This window comes from Cryptomeria japonica, unplaced genomic scaffold (genome assembly GCF_030272615.1).
Source record: "Cryptomeria japonica unplaced genomic scaffold, Sugi_1.0 HiC_scaffold_552, whole genome shotgun sequence".
NCBI classification, from domain to species: Eukaryota; Viridiplantae; Streptophyta; class Pinopsida; order Cupressales; family Cupressaceae; genus Cryptomeria; species Cryptomeria japonica.
In genome coordinates, this window is record NW_026729362.1 from 20,001 (window position 1) to 40,361 (window position 20,361).

Here is a 20,361-nt window from a genome sequence, read left to right on the forward strand (position 1 = left end):
GGGGCTTCGGGTGCGCATTACTTTTTTGCCCAAGCGTCCAGTGGGGTTTCTGGTGCGCTCCGAAGTGGGGTTATTGGAGCGGCCCCTCTTTTTTTGTCCGAGCGTTTGGTGGGGTTGCGCGCCCTGGTGGGCACCATGGTGCGCACCAAGGAGCGCTCCGAAGTGTGCTCCAAGGTGCGGCGTGCACGAAGTCGGAGCCCGGTTTGCCCCGGGTGCGCACCTCGCGTGCACCTTCGCCGCGGTGGGCACCATGGCGTGCACGAAGTCGGAGCCCGGTTTGCCCCGGGTGCGCACCTCGCGTGCACCTTCGCCGGGGTGGGCACCTCGGCTGGGTTGCGCGCCCTGGTGCGCACCAAGGAGCGCTCCGAAGTGTGCTCCAAGGTGCGGCGTGCACGAAGTCGGAGCCCGGTTTGCCCCGGGTGCGCACCTCGCGTGCACCTTGGCGCGGTGGGCACCATGGCGTGCACGAAGTCGGAGCCCGGTTTGCCCCGGGTGCGCACCCCGCGTGCACCTTCGCCGGGGTGGGCACCTCGGCTGGGTTGCGCGCCCTGGTGCGCACCAAGGAGCGCTCCGAAGTGTGCTCCAAGGTGCGGCGTGCACGAAGTCGGAGCCCGGTTTGCCCCGGGTGCGCACCTCGCGTGCACCTTCGCCGCGGTGGGCACCTTGGCTGGGTTGGGCACCATTGAGCGCTCCGAAGTGTGCTCCAAGGTGCGCACCATGGCCCTCCAAGGTGCGCAGCATGGCGTGCACGAAGTCGGAGCCCGGTTTGCCCCGGGTGCGCACCTCGCGTGCACCTTCGCCAGGGTGGGCACCTCGGTGCGCACACCTTCTCAATGTTTTCTTGCCTTTTCTGGAAATTGGTGAAGGCAGCGCATCAAAGGTGCGCACCTCGGTGTGCTCCGAGGTGCGAACCCGAGAGCGCTCCGAGGTGCCCACGAAGTCGAAAGTCGGGTTAATTGCATTGTTTTCCCCGGGTGCGCTCCGAGGTGCGCAACATCGGTGCGCACCAAGGAGGGCTCCGAAGTGTGCTCCAAGGTGCGCACGATTCGGAGCTCGGTTTGCCCGGGGTGCGCACACCTTGGCTGGGTTGCGCACCCTTTGTGCGCTCCAAGGTGCGCACGAAGTCGGAGCTCGGTTTGCCCCGGGTGCGCACCTTCGCCAGGGTGCGCACCTTGATGCGCACGCCTTGGCTGGGCTGCGCACCTTGGTGGGCGCCATGGTGCGCACCTTTCGTGCGCTCCAAGGTGCGCACGAAGTCGGAGCTCGGTTTGCCCCGGGTGCGCACCTTGGTGGGCGCCATGGTGCACTCCGAGGTGCCCAAGATTGGTGCGCACCAAGGAGCGCTCCGAAGTGCGCTCCAAGGTGCGCAGGTGCGCGCGAAGTCGAAAGTTGGGTTAATTGTCCGGTTTGCCTCGGGTGCGCACCTTGCGTGCACCTTCGCCAGGGTGGGCGCCTTGGTGCGCACACCTTGGCTGGGCTGCGCACCCGGGCGCGCACACCTTGGCACCCGCGTTTCCTTCATTTTAAGTTTTTTTTTTTTACAATCTCTCAAGTGGGAAATTCTATAATCTCAACTTTTTTTGCCTTTTCAGGAAACTTTTGAATGGAGCGCATCATTGGTGCGCTCCGAAGTGTGCTCCAAGGTGCGCACCTCTGGTGTGCTCCAAAGCTCTCTCTAGCTGCGTGCACCTGCCCCGGCCGCGCACCCGGCCCCGCCCAGCTTCGCTCACCTGTCCCGGGCGTCTGGTGCGGAACCTTAGAGTAAGAAACATCACCGTGCACCTTGGCCAACGTGCGCGACTCGACCGAGCGCGCACTGGCCGAGGTGCACACCGATTTCACCTGGGTGCGCGCGCAGCACCTCGGGCGCACCGGGGTGCGCGCACAACGCCCGGGTTGCACCGTGGCCTGTGTGCTCGGGGCGCCTCGGGTGCGCGCTCGGTGTCGCCCCCCGCGCGCGCGGTAGTGCGGGCAGCGCACCCCGGCCCGGCCCGGCCCCGACGAGAACGCAAACGGGCAAAAGGTTTATTCAAATAGCATTGCGACGCCCGGCGAAAAACTAAAAAAGGGTGCAACACCGGGACTTCCCGGGAGGTCACCCATCCCAGTACTACTCCGGCCCAAGCGCGCTTAACTGCGGAGTTCTGATGGGATCCGGTGCACTAACGCTGGTATGATCGCACCCGTTATGAGCTTGTCGCAGTGTGTACTTAGCAAACCGCGACCCACGTGCGAATCCACCCCGGCCACCCACCCCCGTCGAGGTGCACACCCTCCCTCGCGAAGTGCGCCCCGTTCGCCAAGTGTGAGCCCTGCCCGGGTGCGCGCACCTTGCTAGGGCGTCGGGTGTGCACCCGGCCCGGCCTACGTGCGTGCACCTGGACGGGGCGTCGTGTGCGTGCAGTGTCCCGTCTGCAACGCGGTGCCCACACACCACCTCGGGCGCAACGACCTGCGCTCACATGTGGGCCGAGTGCACCTTGGTGCATGTTCGGGGCGCCTCGGGTGCACGCTCGATCTTGCCCCGGTGCACCAAGGCGCTCGGTTTGCCCCGGGTGCGCACTTGGTGCAAGGTGGGCACCCAAAATAGGGATCAAGCACCAAAACACAAGTTTCGGGATGCAAAATGGGACCCAAGGACCACAAATGCGTTCCAAGACCCATGATGGGTCCACGAGAACAAAAATGTGTTCCGAGACTTAATAAACAAATATTGGGTTTTAGGAGAAGAAACATGCTCTGATGCCCAAAACGAGAATCGACCCCGAAAAGGCCACAGGCCAAAAGTGGGATGCGAGACAAAAAAAAATGGGACCCGAGGACCAAAATTGGGTTCCCAGGTCGAAGACAGGGCAACCGGACAAGAAACGACCTCTAAGGCTCGAAATGAGTCCCGACGACTAAAACTTGACAAGAAGCACCCATCAGGCACCCAACTCGACACCCATGGGATGCCGACCCACCCGGGCTTCCACCTAGCACACCTTGGCACCCACCCACCCTCGCACCCAACCTCGCACCCAACTTAGCACCTTTGAACCCACATTGGCACTCACCCTGACCCTGGCACCTTGGAACCCACATTGGCACTCACCTTGACCCTGGCACCCACCTTTGCACTCACCTTGGGACCCACCCTGGCTCCCACCTCGGCACCCACCCAGACACCCACCTTGGTTCCTTGGCACCCACCTTGGATCCTTGGCACCCACCCCGACACCCACCTTGGCACGCAACTTGGCTACTTGCCACCCACCTTGGCTCCTTGACGCCCACCCCGACAACCACCCCGTGACCTACCCTGGCTAGGGTTGGTGCACACCCACCCTGGTGCCCACCTTGGCACCCACCCCATGACCCACCTTGGCACGCACCTTAGTACCCACCCCGTTACCCACCCTAGGACCCACCCCGTGACCCACCTTGGCCAGGGTGGGTGCCTTGGTGCGCACAACTTGCCTGGGCTGCACACCAGGGCGGGCTCAAGATGGCACCCGCGTTCCGTTTTTTTCACTATCTTTCAAAACGGAAATTTTAAAATCTCGTTTTTTTTTTTTTTTTGCCTTTTCTGGAAATTAGTGAAGGCAGCGCATCAAAGGTGCGCAATGCTGGTGCGAACCCGGGAGCGCTCCGATGTGTGCTCCAAGGTGCGGCGTGCACGAAGTCCGAGCCCGGCTTGCCCCGGGTGCGCACCTCGCGTGCACCTTCGCCGGGGTGAGCACCTTGGCTGGGTTGCGCGCCCTGGTGCGCACCAAGGAGCGCTCTGAAGTGTGCTCCAAGGTGCGGCGTGCACGAAGTCGGAGCTCGGTTTGCCCCGGGTGTGCACCTCGGGTGCGCACCTCGCGTGCACCTTCGCTGCGGTGGGCACCTTGGCTGGGTTGCGCGCCTTGGTGGGCACCATGCAGTGCACGAAGTCGGAGCCCGGTTTGCCCCGGGCGCGCACCTCCGCCAGGGTGGGCACCTTGGTGCGCACAACTTGCCTGGGCTGCGCACCAGGAAGGGCTCAAGATGGCACCCGCGTTCCGTTTTTTTCACTATCTTTCAGAACGGAAATTTTAAAATATCGTTTTTTTTTGCCTTTTCTGGAAATTAGTGAAGGCAGCGCATCAAAGGTGCGCAACGCTGGTGCGAACCTGGGAGCGCTCCGATGTGTGCTCCAAGGTGCGGCGTGCACGAAGTCGGAGCCCGGTTTGCCCCGGGTGCGCCCTGGTGGGCACCATGGTGCGCACCAAGGAGCGCTCCGAAGTGTGCTCCAAGGTGCGGCCTGCACGAAGTCGGAGCCCGGTTTGCCCCGGGCGTGCACCGCGGGTGGGCACCTTGGTGCGCATGCCTTGCCTGGGCTGCGCACCAGGGCGGGCTCAAGATGGCACCCGCGTTCCGTTTTTTTCACTATCTTTCAAAACGGAAATTTTAAAATCTCATTTTTTTTTGCCTTTTCTGGAAATTAGTGAAGGCAGCGCATCAAAGGTGCGCACCTCGCTGCCCACCACGGTGCGCAACGCCGGTGGGCACCCGGGAGTGCTTCGAAGTGTGCTCCAAGGTGCTGCGTGCACGTTGTCGGAGCCCGGTTTGCCCCGGGTGCGCACCTCGCGTGCACCTTCGTCGGGGTGGGCACCTTGGCTGGGTTTGCCCCGGCTGCGCTCCGAAGCGGGGTTATTGGAGCGCCGCCTCTTTTTTTGTCGGAGCGTTTGGTGGGGTTTCTCGCATTGGCTCTTCCCAGGCCCGGTTGCCACCCTGGCGCGCACGAAGTCGGAAGTAGGGTTAATTGCCCGGGTGCGCACCTTTGCCAGGGTGGGCACCTTACCTGGGCTGTGCACCAGGGCGGGCTCAAGATGGCACCCGCGTTCCGTTTTTTTCACTATCTTTCAAAACGGAAATTTTAAAATCTCCTCTTTTTTTTGCCTTTTCTGGAAATTAGTGAAGGCAGCGCATCAAAGGTGCGCACCTCGCTGCCCACCTTGGTGTGCTCTGAGGTGCGCACCCGGGAGCGCTACGAAGTGTGCTCCAAGGTGCGGCGTGCACGTTGTCGGAGCCCGGTTTGCCCCGGGTGCGCACCTCGCCTGCACCTTGGCCGGGGTGGGCACCCTGGCTGGGTTTGCCCAGGGTGCGCTCCGAAGCGGGGTTACTGGAGCGCCCCCTCTTTTTTTGTCAGAGCGTTTGGTGGGGTTTCTCGCATTGGCTCTTCCCAGGCCCGGTTGTTGGGTGCGCTCCCACCCTGGCGCGCGCGAAGTTGGAAGTTGGGTTAATTGCCCGGGCGCGCACCTTCGCCAGGGTGGGCACCTTGGTGCGCACACCTTGGCTGGGCTGCGCACCAGGGCGGGCTCAAGATGGCACCAGCATTCCCTTTTTCTCACTATCTTTCAAAACGGAAATTTTAAAATCTCGTTTTTTTTTGCCTTTTATGGAAATTAGTGAAGGCATCGCATCAAAGGTGCGCACCTCGCTGCCCACCTTGGTGTGCTCCGAGGTGCCCACCACGGTGCGCTCCGAGGTGCCCACCACGGTGCGCAACGCCGGTGCGAACCCGGGAGCGCCCCGATGTGTGCTCCAAGGTGCGGCGTGCACGAAGCCGGACCCCGGTTTGCCCCGGGTGCGCACCTCGCGTGCACCTTGGTGCGCACACCTTGGCTGGGTTGCGCGGCCTGGTGGGCACCATGGTGCGCACCAAGGAGCGCTCCAAAGTGTGCTCCAAGGTGCGGCGTGCACGAAGTCCTAGCCCGGTTTGCCCCGGGTGCGCACCTTCGCCGCGGTGGGCACCATGGCGTGCACGAAGTCGGAGCCCGGTTTGCCCCGGGTGCGCACCTCGCGTGCACCTTCGCCGGGGTGGGCACCTCGGCTGGGTTGCGCGCCCTGGTGCGCACCAAGGAGCGCTCCGAAGTGTGCTCCAAGGTGCGGCGTGCACGAAGTCGGAGCCCGGTTTGCCCCGGGTGCGCACCTTCGCCGCGGTGGGCACCCTGGTGCGCACCATGGCGTGCACGAAGTCGGAGCCCGGTTTGCCCCGGGTGCGCACCTCGCGTGCACCTTCGGCGGGGTTGCGCGCCCTGGTGCGCACCAAGGAGCGCTCCGAAGTGTGCTCCAAGGTGCGGCGTGCACGAAGTCGGAGCCCGGTTTGCCCCGGGTGCGCACCTCGCGTGCACCTTCGGCGGGGTTGCGCGCCCTGGTGGGCACCATGGTGCGCACCAAGGAGCGCTCCGAAGTGTGCTCCAAGGTGCGGCGTGCACGAAGTCGGAGCCCGGTTTGCCCCGGGTGCGCACCTCGCGTGCACCTTCGCCGCGGTGGGCACCATGGCGTGCACGAAGTCGGAGCCCGGTTTGCCCCGGGTGCGCACCTCGCGTGCACCTTCGCCGGGGTGGGCACCTCGGCTGGGTTGCGCGCCCTGGTGCGCACCAAGGAGCGCTCCGAAGTGTGCTCCAAGGTGCGGCGTGCACGAAGTCGGAGCCCGGTTTGCCCCGGGTGCGCACCTCGCGTGCACCTTCGCCGCGGTGGGCACCATGGCGTGCACGAAGTCGGAGCCCGGTTTGCCCCGGGTGCGCACCCCGCGTGCACCTTCGCCGGGGTGGGCACCTCGGCTGGGTTGCGCGCCCTGGTGCGCACCAAGGAGCGCTCCGAAGTGTGCTCCAAGGTGCGGCGTGCACGAAGTCGGAGCCCGGTTTGCCCCGGGTGCGCACCTCGCGTGCACCTTCGCCGCGGTGGGCACCTTGGCTGGGTTGGGCACCATTGAGCGCTCCGAAGTGTGCTCCAAGGTGCGCACCATGGCCCTCCAAGGTGCGCAGCATGGCGTGCACGAAGTCGGAGCCCGGTTTGCCCCGGGTGCGCACCTCGCGTGCACCTTCGCCAGGGTGGGCACCTCGGTGCGCACACCTTCTCAATGTTTTCTTGCCTTTTCTGGAAATTGGTGAAGGCAGCGCATCAAAGGTGCGCACCTCGGTGTGCTCCGAGGTGCGAACCCGAGAGCGCTCCGAGGTGCCCACGAAGTCGAAAGTCGGGTTAATTGCATTGTTTTCCCCGGGTGCGCTCCGAGGTGCGCAACATCGGTGCGCACCAAGGAGGGCTCCGAAGTGTGCTCCAAGGTGCGCACGATTCGGAGCTCGGTTTGCCCGGGGTGCGCACACCTTGGCTGGGTTGCGCACCCTTTGTGCGCTCCAAGGTGCGCACGAAGTCGGAGCTCGGTTTGCCCCGGGTGCGCACCTTCGCCAGGGTGCGCACCTTGATGCGCACGCCTTGGCTGGGCTGCGCACCTTGGTGGGCGCCATGGTGCGCACCTTTCGTGCGCTCCAAGGTGCGCACGAAGTCGGAGCTCGGTTTGCCCCGGGTGCGCACCTTGGTGGGCGCCATGGTGCACTCCGAGGTGCCCAAGATTGGTGCGCACCAAGGAGCGCTCCGAAGTGCGCTCCAAGGTGCGCAGGTGCGCGCGAAGTCGAAAGTTGGGTTAATTGTCCGGTTTGCCTCGGGTGCGCACCTTGCGTGCACCTTCGCCAGGGTGGGCGCCTTGGTGCGCACACCTTGGCTGGGCTGCGCACCCGGGCGCGCACACCTTGGCACCCGCGTTTCCTTCATTTTAAATTTTTTTTTTTTACAATCTCTCAAGTGGGAAATTCTATAATCTCAACTTTTTTTGCCTTTTCAGGAAACTTTTGAATGGAGCGCATCATTGGTGCGCTCCGAAGTGTGCTCCAAGGTGCGCACCTCTGGTGTGCTCCAAAGCTCTCTCCAGCTGCGTGCACCTGCCCCGGCCGCGCACCCGGCCCCGCCCAGCTTCGCTCACCTGTCCCGGGCGTCTGGTGCGGAACCTTAGAGTAAGAAACATCACCGTGCACCTTGGCCAACGTGCGCGACTCGACCGAGCGCGCACTGGCCGAGGTGCACACCGATTTCACCTGGGTGCGCGCGCAGCACCTCGGGCGCACCGGGGTGCGCGCACAACGCCCGGGTTGCACCGTGGCCTGTGTGCTCGGGGCGCCTCGGGTGCGCGCTCGGTGTCGCCCCCGCGCGCGCGGTAGTGCGGGCAGCGCACCCCGGCCCGGCCCGGCCCCGACGAGAACGCAAACGGGCAAAAGGTTTATTCAAATAGCATTGCGACGCCCGGCGAAAAACTAAGAAAGGGTGCAACACCGGGACTTCCCGGGAGGTCACCCATCCCAGTACTACTCCGGCCCAAGCGCGCTTAACTGCGGAGTTCTGATGGGATCCGGTGCACTAACGCTGGTATGATCGCACCCGTTATGAGCTTGTCGCAGTGTGTACTTAGCAAACCGCGACCCACGTGCGAATCCACCCCGGCCACCCACCCCCGTCGAGGTGCACACCCTCCCTCGCGAAGTGCGCCCCGTTCGCCAAGTGTGAGCCCTGCCCGGGTGCGCGCACCTTGCTAGGGCGTCGGGTGTGCACCCGGCCCGGCCTACGTGCGTGCACCTGGACGGGGCGTCGTGTGCGTGCAGTGTCCCGTCTGCAACGCGGTGCCCACACACCACCTCGGGCGCAACGACCTGCGCTCACATGTGGGCCGAGTGCACCTTGGTGCATGTTCGGGGCGCCTCGGGTGCACGCTCGATCTTGCCCCGGTGCACCAAGGCGCTCGGTTTGCCCCGGGTGCGCACTTGGTGCAAGGTGGGCACCCAAAATAGGGATCAAGCACCAAAACACAAGTTTCGGGATGCAAAATGGGACCCAAGGACCACAAATGCGTTCCAAGACCCATGATGGGTCCACGAGAACAAAAATGTGTTCCGAGACTTAATAAACAAATATTGGGTTTTAGGAGAAGAAACATGCTCTGATGCCCAAAACGAGAATCGACCCCGAAAAGGCCACAGGCCAAAAGTGGGATGCGAGACAAAAAAAAATGGGACCCGAGGACCAAAATTGGGTTCCCAGGTCGAAGACAGGGCAACCGGACAAGAAACGACCTCTAAGGCTCGAAATGAGTCCCGACGACTAAAACTTGACAAGAAGCACCCATCAGGCACCCAACTCGACACCCATGGGATGCCGACCCACCCGGGCTTCCACCTAGCACACCTTGGCACCCACCCACCCTCGCACCCAACCTCGCACCCAACTTAGCACCTTTGAACCCACATTGGCACTCACCCTGACCCTGGCACCTTGGAACCCACATTGGCACTCACCTTGACCCTGGCACCCACCTTTGCACTCACCTTGGGACCCACCCTGGCTCCCACCTCGGCACCCACCCAGACACCCACCTTGGTTCCTTGGCACCCACCTTGGATCCTTGGCACCCACCCCGACACCCACCTTGGCACGCAACTTGGCTACTTGCCACCCACCTTGGCTCCTTGACGCCCACCCCGACAACCACCCCGTGACCTACCCTGGCTAGGGTTGGTGCACACCCACCCTGGTGCCCACCTTGGCACCCACCCCATGACCCACCTTGGCACGCACCTTAGTACCCACCCCGTTACCCACCCTAGGACCCACCCCGTGACCCACCTTGGCCAGGGTGGGTGCCTTGGTGCGCACAACTTGCCTGGGCTGCACACCAGGGCGGGCTCAAGATGGCACCCGCGTTCCGTTTTTTTCACTATCTTTCAAAACGGAAATTTTAAAATCTCGTTTTTTTTTTTTTTTTGCCTTTTCTGGAAATTAGTGAAGGCAGCGCATCAAAGGTGCGCAATGCTGGTGCGAACCCGGGAGCGCTCCGATGTGTGCTCCAAGGTGCGGCGTGCACGAAGTCCGAGCCCGGCTTGCCCCGGGTGCGCACCTCGCGTGCACCTTCGCCGGGGTGAGCACCTTGGCTGGGTTGCGCGCCCTGGTGCGCACCAAGGAGCGCTCTGAAGTGTGCTCCAAGGTGCGGCGTGCACGAAGTCGGAGCTCGGTTTGCCCCGGGTGTGCACCTCGGGTGCGCACCTCGCGTGCACCTTCGCTGCGGTGGGCACCTTGGCTGGGTTGCGCGCCTTGGTGGGCACCATGCAGTGCACGAAGTCGGAGCCCGGTTTGCCCCGGGCGCGCACCTCCGCCAGGGTGGGCACCTTGGTGCGCACAACTTGCCTGGGCTGCGCACCAGGAAGGGCTCAAGATGGCACCCGCGTTCCGTTTTTTTCACTATCTTTCAGAACGGAAATTTTAAAATATCGTTTTTTTTTGCCTTTTCTGGAAATTAGTGAAGGCAGCGCATCAAAGGTGCGCAACGCTGGTGCGAACCTGGGAGCGCTCCGATGTGTGCTCCAAGGTGCGGCGTGCACGAAGTCGGAGCCCAGTTTGCCCCGGGTGCGCCCTGGTGGGCACCATGGTGCGCACCAAGGAGCGCTCCGAAGTGTGCTCCAAGGTGCGGCCTGCACGAAGTCGGAGCCCGGTTTGCCCCGGGCGTGCACCGCGGGTGGGCACCTTGGTGCGCATGCCTTGCCTGGGCTGCGCACCAGGGCGGGCTCAAGATGGCACCCGCGTTCCGTTTTTTTCACTATCTTTCAAAACGGAAATTTTAAAATCTCATTTTTTTTTGCCTTTTCTGGAAATTAGTGAAGGCAGCGCATCAAAGGTGCGCACCTCGCTGCCCACCACGGTGCGCAACGCCGGTGGGCACCCGGGAGTGCTTCGAAGTGTGCTCCAAGGTGCTGCGTGCACGTTGTCGGAGCCCGGTTTGCCCCGGGTGCGCACCTCGCGTGCACCTTCGTCGGGGTGGGCACCTTGGCTGGGTTTGCCCCGGCTGCGCTCCGAAGCGGGGTTATTGGAGCGCCGCCTCTTTTTTTGTCGGAGCGTTTGGTGGGGTTTCTCGCATTGGCTCTTCCCAGGCCCGGTTGCCACCCTGGCGCGCACGAAGTCGGAAGTAGGGTTAATTGCCCGGGTGTGCACCTTTGCCAGGGTGGGCACCTTACCTGGGCTGTGCACCAGGGCGGGCTCAAGATGGCACCCGCGTTCCGTTTTTTTCACTATCTTTCAAAACGGAAATTTTAAAATCTCCTCTTTTTTTTGCCTTTTCTGGAAATTAGTGAAGGCAGCGCATCAAAGGTGCGCACCTCGCTGCCCACCTTGGTGTGCTCTGAGGTGCGCACCCGGGAGCGCTACGAAGTGTGCTCCAAGGTGCGGCGTGCACGTTGTCGGAGCCCGGTTTGCCCCGGGTGCGCACCTCGCCTGCACCTTGGCCGAGGTGGGCACCCTGGCTGGGTTTGCCCAGGGTGCGCTCCGAAGCGGGGTTACTGGAGCGCCCCCTCTTTTTTTGTCAGAGCGTTTGGTGGGGTTTCTCGCATTGGCTCTTCCCAGGCCCGGTTGTTGGGTGCGCTCCCACCCTGGCGCGCGCGAAGTTGGAAGTTGGGTTAATTGCCCGGGCGCGCACCTTCGCCAGGGTGGGCACCTTGGTGCGCACACCTTGGCTGGGCTGCGCACCAGGGCGGGCTCAAGATGGCACCAGCATTCCCTTTTTCTCACTATCTTTCAAAACGGAAATTTTAAAATCTCGTTTTCTTTTGCCTTTTATGGAAATTAGTGAAGGCATCGCATCAAAGGTGCGCACCTCGCTGCCCACCTTGGTGTGCTCCGAGGTGCCCACCACGGTGCGCTCCGAGGTGCCCACCACGGTGCGCAACGCCGGTGCGAACCCGGGAGCGCCCCGATGTGTGCTCCAAGGTGCGGCGTGCACGAAGCCGGACCCCGGTTTGCCCCGGGTGCGCACCTCGCGTGCACCTTGGTGCGCACACCTTGGCTGGGTTGCGCGGCCTGGTGGGCACCATGGTGCGCACCAAGGAGCGCTCCGAAGTGTGCTCCAAGGTGCGGCGTGCACGAAGTCCTAGCCCGGTTTGCCCCGGGTGCGCACCTTCGCCGCGGTGGGCACCATGGCGTGCACGAAGTCGGAGCCCGGTTTGCCCCGGGTGCGCACCTCGCGTGCACCTTCGCCGGGGTGGGCACCTCGGCTGGGTTGCGCGCCCTGGTGCGCACCAAGGAGCGCTCCGAAGTGTGCTCCAAGGTGCGGCGTGCACGAAGTCGGAGCCCGGTTTGCCCCGGGTGCGCACCTTCGCCGCGGTGGGCACCCTGGTGCGCACCATGGCGTGCACGAAGTCGGAGCCCGGTTTGCCCCGGGTGCGCACCTCGCGTGCACCTTCGGCGGGGTTGCGCGCCCTGGTGCGCACCAAGGAGCGCTCCGAAGTGTGCTCCAAGGTGCGGCGTGCACGAAGTCGGAGCCCGGTTTGCCCCGGGTGCGCACCTCGCGTGCACCTTCGGCGGGGTTGCGCGCCCTGGTGGGCACCATGGTGCGCACCAAGGAGCGCTCCGAAGTGTGCTCCAAGGTGCGGCGTGCACGAAGTCGGAGCCCGGTTTGCCCCGGGTGCGCACCTCGCGTGCACCTTCGCCGCGGTGGGCACCATGGCGTGCACGAAGTCGGAGCCCGGTTTGCCCCGGGTGCGCACCTCGCGTGCACCTTCGCCGCGGTGGGCACCATGGCGTGCACGAAGTCGGAGCCCGGTTTGCCCCGGGTGCGCACCTCGCGTGCACCTTCGCTGGGGTGGGCACCTCGGCTGGGTTGCGCGCCCTGGTGCGCACCAAGGAGCGCTCCGAAGTGTGCTCCAAGGTGCGGCGTGCACGAAGTCGGAGCCCGGTTTGCCCCGGGTGCGCACCTCGCGTGCACCTTCGCCGCGGTGGGCACCATGGCGTGCACGAAGTCGGAGCCCGGTTTGCCCCGGGTGCGCACCCCGCGTGCACCTTCGCCGGGGTGGGCACCTCGGCTGGGTTGCGCGCCCTGGTGCGCACCAAGGAGCGCTCCGAAGTGTGCTCCAAGGTGCGGCGTGCACGAAGTCGGAGCCCGGTTTCCCCGGGTGCGCACCTCGCGTGCACCTTCGCCGCGGTGGGCACCTTGGCTGGGTTGGGCACCATTGAGCGCTCCGAAGTGTGCTCCAAGGTGCGCACCATGGCCCTCCAAGGTGCGCAGCATGGCGTGCACGAAGTCGGAGCCCGGTTTGCCCCGGGTGCGCACCTCGCGTGCACCTTCGCCAGGGTGGGCACCTCGGTGCGCACACCTTCTCAATGTTTTCTTGCCTTTTCTGGAAATTGGTGAAGGCAGCGCATCAAAGGTGCGCACCTCGGTGTGCTCCGAGGTGCGAACCCGAGAGCGCTCCGAGGTGCCCACGAAGTCGAAAGTCGGGTTAATTGCATTGTTTTCCCCGGGTGCGCTCCGAGGTGCGCAACATCGGTGCGCACCAAGGAGGGCTCCGAAGTGTGCTCCAAGGTGCGCACGATTCGGAGCTCGGTTTGCCCGGGGTGCGCACACCTTGGCTGGGTTGCGCACCCTTTGTGCGCTCCAAGGTGCGCACGAAGTCGGAGCTCGGTTTGCCCCGGGTGCGCACCTTCGCCAGGGTGCGCACCTTGATGCGCACGCCTTGGCTGGGCTGCGCACCTTGGTGGGCGCCATGGTGCGCACCTTTCGTGCGCTCCAAGGTGCGCACGAAGTCGGAGCTCGGTTTGCCCCGGGTGCGCACCTTGGTGGGCGCCATGGTGCACTCCGAGGTGCCCAAGATTGGTGCGCACCAAGGAGCGCTCCGAAGTGCGCTCCAAGGTGCGCAGGTGCGCGCGAAGTCGAAAGTTGGGTTAATTGTCCGGTTTGCCTCGGGTGCGCACCTTGCGTGCACCTTCGCCAGGGTGGGCGCCTTGGTGCGCACACCTTGGCTGGGCTGCGCACCCGGGCGCGCACACCTTGGCACCCGCGTTTCCTTCATTTTAAATTTTTTTTTTTTACAATCTCTCAAGTGGGAAATTCTATAATCTCAACTTTTTTTGCCTTTTCAGGAAACTTTTGAATGGAGCGCATCATTGGTGCGCTCCGAAGTGTGCTCCAAGGTGCGCACCTCTGGTGTGCTCCAAAGCTCTCTCCAGCTGCGTGCACCTGCCCCGGCCGCGCACCCGGCCCCGCCCAGCTTCGCTCACCTGTCCCGGGCGTCTGGTGCGGAACCTTAGAGTAAGAAACATCACCGTGCACCTTGGCCAACGTGCGCGACTCGACCGAGCGCGCACTGGCCGAGGTGCACACCGATTTCACCTGGGTGCGCGCGCAGCACCTCGGGCGCACCGGGGTGCGCGCACAACGCCCGGGTTGCACCGTGGCCTGTGTGCTCGGGGCGCCTCGGGTGCGCGCTCGGTGTCGCCCCCGCGCGCGCGGTAGTGCGGGCAGCGCACCCCGGCCCGGCCCGGCCCCGACGAGAACGCAAACGGGCAAAAGGTTTATTCAAATAGCATTGCGACGCCCGGCGAAAAACTAAGAAAGGGTGCAACACCGGGACTTCCCGGGAGGTCACCCATCCCAGTACTACTCCGGCCCAAGCGCGCTTAACTGCGGAGTTCTGATGGGATCCGGTGCACTAACGCTGGTATGATCGCACCCGTTATGAGCTTGTCGCAGTGTGTACTTAGCAAACCGCGACCCACGTGCGAATCCACCCCGGCCACCCACCCCCGTCGAGGTGCACACCCTCCCTCGCGAAGTGCGCCCCGTTCGCCAAGTGTGAGCCCTGCCCGGGTGCGCGCACCTTGCTAGGGCGTCGGGTGTGCACCCGGCCCGGCCTACGTGCGTGCACCTGGACGGGGCGTCGTGTGCGTGCAGTGTCCCGTCTGCAACGCGGTGCCCACACACCACCTCGGGCGCAACGACCTGCGCTCACATGTGGGCCGAGTGCACCTTGGTGCATGTTCGGGGCGCCTCGGGTGCACGCTCGATCTTGCCCCGGTGCACCAAGGCGCTCGGTTTGCCCCGGGTGCGCACTTGGTGCAAGGTGGGCACCCAAAATAGGGATCAAGCACCAAAACACAAGTTTCGGGATGCAAAATGGGACCCAAGGACCACAAATGCGTTCCAAGACCCATGATGGGTCCACGAGAACAAAAATGTGTTCCGAGACTTAATAAACAAATATTGGGTTTTAGGAGAAGAAACATGCTCTGATGCCCAAAACGAGAATCGACCCCGAAAAGGCCACAGGCCAAAAGTGGGATGCGAGACAAAAAAAAATGGGACCCGAGGACCAAAATTGGGTTCCCAGGTCGAAGACAGGGCAACCGGACAAGAAACGACCTCTAAGGCTCGAAATGAGTCCCGACGACTAAAACTTGACAAGAAGCACCCATCAGGCACCCAACTCGACACCCATGGGATGCCGACCCACCCGGGCTTCCACCTAGCACACCTTGGCACCCACCCACCCTCGCACCCAACCTCGCACCCAACTTAGCACCTTTGAACCCACATTGGCACTCACCCTGACCCTGGCACCTTGGAACCCACATTGGCACTCACCTTGACCCTGGCACCCACCTTTGCACTCACCTTGGGACCCACCCTGGCTCCCACCTCGGCACCCACCCAGACACCCACCTTGGTTCCTTGGCACCCACCTTGGATCCTTGGCACCCACCCCGACACCCACCTTGGCACGCAACTTGGCTACTTGCCACCCACCTTGGCTCCTTGACGCCCACCCCGACAACCACCCCGTGACCTACCCTGGCTAGGGTTGGTGCACACCCACCCTGGTGCCCACCTTGGCACCCACCCCATGACCCACCTTGGCACGCACCTTAGTACCCACCCCGTTACCCACCCTAGGACCCACCCCGTGACCCACCTTGGCCAGGGTGGGTGCCTTGGTGCGCACAACTTGCCTGGGCTGCACACCAGGGCGGGCTCAAGATGGCACCCGCGTTCCGTTTTTTTCACTATCTTTCAAAACGGAAATTTTAAAATCTCGTTTTTTTTTTTTTTTTGCCTTTTCTGGAAATTAGTGAAGGCAGCGCATCAAAGGTGCGCAATGCTGGTGCGAACCCGGGAGCGCTCCGATGTGTGCTCCAAGGTGCGGCGTGCACGAAGTCCGAGCCCGGCTTGCCCCGGGTGCGCACCTCGCGTGCACCTTCGCCGGGGTGAGCACCTTGGCTGGGTTGCGCGCCCTGGTGCGCACCAAGGAGCGCTCTGAAGTGTGCTCCAAGGTGCGGCGTGCACGAAGTCGGAGCTCGGTTTGCCCCGGGTGTGCACCTCGGGTGCGCACCTCGCGTGCACCTTCGCTGCGGTGGGCACCTTGGCTGGGTTGCGCGCCTTGGTGGGCACCATGCAGTGTACGAAGTCGGAGCCCGGTTTGCCCCGGGCGCGCACCTCCGCCAGGGTGGGCACCTTGGTGCGCACAACTTGCCTGGGCTGCGCACCAGGAAGGGCTCAAGATGGCACCCGCGTTCCGTTTTTTTCACTATCTTTCAGAACGGAAATTTTAAAATATCGTTTTTTTTTGCCTTTTCTGGAAATTAGTGAAGGCAGCGCATCAAAGGTGCGCAACGCTGGTGCGAACCTGGGAGCGCTCCGATGTGTGCTCCAAGGTGCGGCGTGCACGAAGTCGGAGCCCGGTTTGCCCCGGGTGCGCCCTGGTGGGCACCATGGTGCGCACCAAGGAGCGCTCCGAAGTGTGCTCCAAGGTGCGGCCTGCACGAAGTCGGAGCCCGGTTTGCCCCGGGTGTGCACCGCGGGTGGGCACCTTGGTGCGCATGCCTTGCCTGGGCTGCGCACCAGGGCGGGCTCAAGATGGCACCCGCGTTCCGTTTTTTTCACTATCTTTCAAAACGGAAATTTTAAAATCTCATTTTTTTTTGCCTTTTCTGGAAATTAGTGAAGGCAGCGCATCAAAGGTGCGCACCTCGCTGCCCACCACGGTGCGCAACGCCGGTGGGCACCCGGGAGTGCTTCGAAGTGTGCTCCAAGGTGCTGCGTGCACGTTGTCGGAGCCCGGTTTGCCCCGGGTGCGCACCTCGCGTGCACCTTCGTCGGGGTGGGCACCTTGGCTGGGTTTGCCCCGGCTGCGCTCCGAAGCGGGGTTATTGGAGCGCCGCCTCTTTTTTTGTCGGAGCGTTTGGTGGGGTTTCTCGCATTGGCTCTTCCCAGGCCCGGTTGCCACCCTGGCGCGCACGAAGTCGGAAGTAGGGTTAATTGCCCGGGTGCGCACCTTTGCCAGGGTGGGCACCTTACCTGGGCTGTGCACCAGGGCGGGCTCAAGATGGCACCCGCGTTCCGTTTTTTTCACTATCTTTCAAAACGGAAATTTTAAAATCTCCTCTTTTTTTTGCCTTTTCTGGAAATTAGTGAAGGCAGCGCATCAAAGGTGCGCACCTCGCTGCCCACCTTGGTGTGCTCTGAGGTGCGCACCCGGGAGCGCTACGAAGTGTGCTCCAAGGTGCGGCGTGCACGTTGTCGGAGCCCGGTTTGCCCCGGGTGCGCACCTCGCCTGCACCTTGGCCGGGGTGGGCACCCTGGCTGGGTTTGCCCAGGGTGCGCTCCGAAGCGGGGTTACTGGAGCGCCCCCTCTTTTTTTGTCAGAGCGTTTGGTGGGGTTTCTCGCATTGGCTCTTCCCAGGCCCGGTTGTTGGGTGCGCTCCCACCCTGGCGCGCGCGAAGTTGGAAGTTGGGTTAATTGCCCGGGCGCGCACCTTCGCCAGGGTGGGCACCTTGGTGCGCACACCTTGGCTGGGCTGCGCACCAGGGCGGGCTCAAGATGGCACCAGCATTCCCTTTTTCTCACTATCTTTCAAAACGGAAATTTTAAAATCTCGTTTTCTTTTGCCTTTTATGGAAATTAGTGAAGGCATCGCATCAAAGGTGCGCACCTCGCTGCCCACCTTGGTGTGCTCCGAGGTGCCCACCACGGTGCGCTCCGAGGTGCCCACCACGGTGCGCAACGCCGGTGCGAACCCGGGAGCGCCCCGATGTGTGCTCCAAGGTGCGGCGTGCACGAAGCCGGACCCCGGTTTGCCCCGGGTGCGCACCTCGCGTGCACCTTGGTGCGCACACCTTGGCTGGGTTGCGCGGCCTGGTGGGCACCATGGTGCGCACCAAGGAGCGCTCCGAAGTGTGCTCCAAGGTGCGGCGTGCACGAAGTCCTAGCCCGGTTTGCCCCGGGTGCGCACCTTCGCCGCGGTGGGCACCATGGCGTGCACGAAGTCGGAGCCCGGTTTGCCCCGGGTGCGCACCTCGCGTGCACCTTCGCCGGGGTGGGCACCTCGGCTGGGTTGCGCGCCCTGGTGCGCACCAAGGAGCGCTCCGAAGTGTGCTCCAAGGTGCGGCGTGCACGAAGTCGGAGCCCGGTTTGCCCCGGGTGCGCACCTTCGCCGCGGTGGGCACCCTGGTGCGCACCATGGCGTGCACGAAGTCGGAGCCCGGTTTGCCCCGGGTGCGCACCTCGCGTGCACCTTCGGCGGGGTTGCGCGCCCTGGTGCGCACCAAGGAGCGCTCCGAAGTGTGCTCCAAGGTGCGGCGTGCACGAAGTCGGAGCCCGGTTTGCCCCGGGTGCGCACCTCGCGTGCACCTTCGGCGGGGTTGCGCGCCCTGGTGGGCACCATGGTGCGCACCAAGGAGCGCTCCGAAGTGTGCTCCAAGGTGCGGCGTGCACGAAGTCGGAGCCCGGTTTGCCCCGGGTGCGCACCTCGCGTGCACCTTCGCCGCGGTGGGCACCATGGCGTGCACGAAGTCGGAGCCCGGTTTGCCCCGGGTGCGCACCTCGCGTGCACCTTCGCCGGGGTGGGCACCTCGGCTGGGTTGCGCGCCCTGGTGCGCACCAAGGAGCGCTCCGAAGTGTGCTCCAAGGTGCGGCGTGCACGAAGTCGGAGCCCGGTTTGCCCCGGGTGCGCACCTCGCGTGCACCTTCGCCGCGGTGGGCACCATGGCGTGCACGAAGTCGGAGCCCGGTTTGCCTCGGGTGCGCACCCCGCGTGCACCTTCGCCGGGGTGGGCACCTCGGCTGGGTTGCGCGCCCTGGTGCGCACCAAGGAGCGCTCCGAAGTGTGCTCCAAGGTGCGGCGTGCACGAAGTCGGAGCCGGGTTTGCCCCGGGTGCGCACCTCGCGTGCACCTTCGCCGCGGTGGGCACCTTGGCTGGGTTGGGCACCATTGAGCGCTCCGAAGTGTGCTCCAAGGTGCGCACCATGGCCCTCCAAGGTGCGCAGCATGGCGTGCACGAAGTCGGAGCCCGGTTTGCCCCGGGTGCGCACCTCGCGTGCACCTTCGCCAGGGTGGGCACCTCGGTGCGCACACCTTCTCAATGTTTTCTTGCCTTTTCTGGAAATTGGTGAAGGCAGCGCATCAAAGGTGCGCACCTCGGTGTGCTCCGAGGTGCGAACCCGAGAGCGCTCCGAGGTGCCCACGAAGTCGAAAGTCGGGTTAATTGCATTGTTTTCCCCGGGTGCGCTCCGAGGTGCGCAACATCGGTGCGCACCAAGGAGGGCTCCGAAGTGTGCTCCAAGGTGCGCACGATTCGGAGCTCGGTTTGCCCGGGGTGCGCACACCTTGGCTGGGTTGCGCACCCTTTGTGCGCTCCAAGGTGCGCACGAAGTCGGAGCTCGGTTTGCCCCGGGTGCGCACCTTCGCCAGGGTGCGCACCTTGATGCGCACGCCTTGGCTGGGCTGCGCACCTTGGTGGGCGCCATGGTGCGCACCTTTCGTGCGCTCCAAGGTGCGCACGAAGTCGGAGCTCGGTTTGCCCCGGGTGCGCACCTTGGTGGGCGCCATGGTGCACTCCGAGGTGCCCAAGATTGGTGCGCAACAAGGAGCGCTCCGAAGTGCGCTCCAAGGTGCGCAGGTGCGCGCGAAGTCGAAAGTTGGGTTAATTGTCCGGTTTGCCTCGGGTGCGCACCTTGCGTGCACCTTCGCCAGGGTGGGCGCCTTGGTGCGCACACCTTGGCTGGGCTGCGCACCCGGGCGCGCACACCTTGGCACCCGCGTTTCCTTCATTTTAAATTTTTTTTTTTTACAATCTCTCAAGTGGGAAATTCTATAATCTCAACTTTTTTTGCCTTTTCAGGAAACTTTTGAATGGAGCGCATCATTGGTGCGCTCCGAAGTGTGCTCCAAGGTGCGCACCTCTGGTGTGCTCCAAAGCTCTCTCCAGCTGCGTGCACCTGCCCCGGCCGCGCACCCGGCCCCGCCCAGCTTCGCTCACCTGTCCCGGGCGTCTGGTGCGGAACCTTAGAGTAAGAAACATCACCGTGCACCTTGGCCAACGTGCGCGACTCGACCGAGCGCGCACTGGCCGAGGTGCACACCGATTTCACCTGGGTGCGCGCGCAGCACCTCGGGCGCACCGGGGTGCGCGCACAACGCCCGGGTTGCACCGTGGCCTGTGTGCTCGGGGCGCCTCGGGTGCGCGCTCGGTGTCGCCCCCCGCGCGCGCGGTAGTGCGGGCAGCGCACCCCGGCCCGGCCCGGCCCCGACGAGAACGCAAACGGGCAAAAGGTTTATTCAAATAGCATTGCGACGCCCGGCGAAAAACTAAGAAAGGGTGCAACACCGGGACTTCCCGGGAGGTCACCCATCCCAGTACTACTCCGGCCCAAGCGCGCTTAACTGCGGAGTTCTGATGGGATCCGGTGCACTAACGCTGGTATGATCGCACCC

General features: G+C 63.9%; 4 non-coding genes across 4 annotated transcripts; all 4 read right to left on the minus strand.

Annotated features, from left to right (window-relative positions):
- Window positions 1-2,066: 2,066 nt before the first annotated feature.
- Window positions 2,067-2,185, minus strand: LOC131872294 (5S ribosomal RNA). The gene has a single exon (XR_009370457.1). It is a non-coding gene; the product is annotated as a 5S ribosomal RNA (ribosomal RNA).
- A 5,915-nt stretch (window positions 2,186-8,100) lies between these two features.
- Window positions 8,101-8,219, minus strand: LOC131872304 (5S ribosomal RNA). Its single transcript, XR_009370467.1, has one exon. It is a non-coding gene; the product is annotated as a 5S ribosomal RNA (ribosomal RNA).
- Window positions 8,220-14,207: 5,988 nt separating this feature from the next.
- Window positions 14,208-14,326, minus strand: LOC131872305 (5S ribosomal RNA). The gene has a single exon (XR_009370468.1). It is a non-coding gene; the product is annotated as a 5S ribosomal RNA (ribosomal RNA).
- Window positions 14,327-20,242: 5,916 nt separating this feature from the next.
- On the minus strand, window positions 20,243-20,361 carry LOC131872306 (5S ribosomal RNA). The gene has a single exon (XR_009370469.1). It is a non-coding gene; the product is annotated as a 5S ribosomal RNA (ribosomal RNA).